This window comes from Populus nigra, chromosome 2 (assembly GCF_951802175.1).
Source record: "Populus nigra chromosome 2, ddPopNigr1.1, whole genome shotgun sequence".
Lineage (NCBI taxonomy): Eukaryota > Viridiplantae > Streptophyta > Magnoliopsida > Malpighiales > Salicaceae > Populus > Populus nigra.
Window position 1 is genome coordinate 7,404,929 of NC_084853.1, and position 2,500 is coordinate 7,407,428.

Here is a 2,500-nt window from a genome sequence, read left to right on the forward strand (position 1 = left end):
AATCTGCGCTGCCGATTTTCCACGCGGCAGCCCCTCTTTTCGTCAGCGTGCCCCCCTGACGAATGTTCGTCGAAAAATCTGCGCTGCCGATTTTCCACGCGGCAGCCCCTCTTTTCGTCAGCGTGCCCCCTGACGAATTTTCCTGCCTGGCCCAGTCCAGCGTCCAGCCCCTGTTCGTCGAAAAATCTGCGCTGCCGATTTTCCACGCGGCAGCCCCTCTTTTCGTCAGCGTGCCCCCCTGACGAATTTTCCTGCCTGGCCCGGCCGGTCCAGCCCCTGTTCGTCGAAAAATCTGCGCTGCCGATTTTCCACTCCGCAGCCCCTGTTTTCGTCAGCGTGCCCCCCTGACGAATTTTCCTGCCTGGCCCGGCCAGTCCAGCGCCCAGCCCCTGTTCGTCGAAAAATCTGCGCTGCCGATTTTCCCCGACGAACCTGCAGCTGCACAAATCCGCGCTGCCACTGCCCCATTGTCTGGACCAACAGTCTTTTCCATCAAGCCCTGGACTATAAATCGTCCAGACTCATCGCCAGCACCCGCTGCCGATTCTGCCGACTTTGCCGATTTCGTCGGCGCTGCCGATTCCAACACTGCCCGCCGTGCCTGAACCAGCGCTGTTTCGTCAGCGTGTCCCCTTGACGAATTTCCCTGCCTGGCCTGGACAGTCCATCTTCCAGCCCATGTTCATCGAAAAATCTGCGCTGCCGATTTCCCCGACGAACCTGCAGCTGCACAAATCTGTGCTGCCGATTTCCCCCCCTGTCGGCATGGCTGCCGCTGCCCCGATGTCCAGACCAACAGTCTTTTTTGTCGACTTTGCCGATTTTGTCCGCGCTGCCGATTCCAACACTACCCCCTGCATCCAAACCAGCATTGTTTCGTCAGCTCTTCCCCTGACGATTTTAGCCCTGTAACAAACAGTAGGCCTCCAATCCCGCCAACGGGAGCCAAGTTGATAGGGAAGAGAATTGAATGACGCGCCTGGTCCTCGCACCCCGCCACCCGAGGGGCCTTTTTCCCGGCAGCCTCTGAAAAACTCTAGCTTTCACGGTCCTCGCCGCCCCTCACCACCATGGCAGGCCTCTAATCCCACCCATCAGCAGTTGTAGCCGATAGGGCAGTGATTTGAATGACGCGTCGCGGGCCTCCGGGTCATCTCACCCGGCCATTAATTGGAGCGTTTTTGGCTGGCCGAGGATGGGGGGATGGATCTCTTCTTCCGAAAAAGCAAACAGTACATCGGGAGTTATGTTGACGGGGCATGGAATTGAATGACCCGTCGCGGGCCGCCGGGTCATCTCACCCGGCCATCCCGGGGAGCGTTTTTCCCGGCAGCATCGGGGAAACTCTTGCTTTCACTGCCCGCTGCCCAAGTCCCCACTCGAATCGGCCCCCCGCGCCAACAAGCCAACGCTGCCGAATCGGCAGACACTGCTGCCGAATCTGCCGACACTGCCCCGCGGGCTGCCACTGCCCCAGTGTCTAAACCAGCGGTCTTTCTCATCGAGCCTTGGACTATCCAGTCCGTCCTGACTCATCGCCAGCACCTGCTGCCGATTCTGCCGACTTTGCCGATTTTCTCGGCGCTGCCGATTCCAACACTGCGCCCACCGTGTCTGAACCAGCGCTGTTTCGTCAGCGTGTCCCCTCGATGAATTTTCCTGCCTGGCCTGGACAGTCCACCGTCCAGCCCGTGTTCGTCGAAAAATCTGCGCTCCCGATTCTGCCGACTTTGCCGATTTCGTCGGCGCTGCCGATTCCAACACTGCCCGCCGTGCCTGAACCAGCGCTGTTTCGTCAGCGTGTCCCCTCGACAAATTTTCCTGCCTGGCCTGGACAGTCCATCGCCCAGCCCATGTTCGTCGCAAAATCTGCGCTGCCGATTTTCCCCGACGAACCTGCAGCCGCACAAATCTGCGCTGCCGAATCTGCCGACACTGTCCCGCGGGCTGCCACTGCCCCAGTGTCTAAACCAGCAGTCTTTCTCGTCGAGCCTTGGACTATCCAGCCCGTCCAGACCCATCGCCAGCACCCGCTGCCGATTCTGCCGACTTTGCCGATTTCGTCGGCGCTGCCGATTCCACCACTGCCCGCCGTGCCTGAACCAGCGCTGTTTCGTCAGCGTGTCCCCTCGATGAATTTTCCTGCATGGCCCGGCCAGTCCAGCGTCCAGCCCATGTTCGTCGAAAAATCTGCGCTGCCGATTCTGCCGACTTTGCCGATTTCGTCGGCGCTGCCGATTCCAACACTGCCCGCCGTGCCTGAACCAGCGCTGTTTCGTCAGCGTGTCCCCTCGACGAATTTTCCTGCCTGGCCTGGACAGTCCACCGTCCAGCCCGTGTTCGTCGAAAAATCTGCGCTGCCGATTCTGCCGACTTTGCCGATTTCGTCGGCGCTGCCGATTCCAACACTGCCCGCCGTGCCTGAACCAGCGCTGTTTCGTCAGCGTGTCCCCTCGACAAATTTTCCTGCCTGGCCTGGACAGTCCATCGCCCAGCCCAT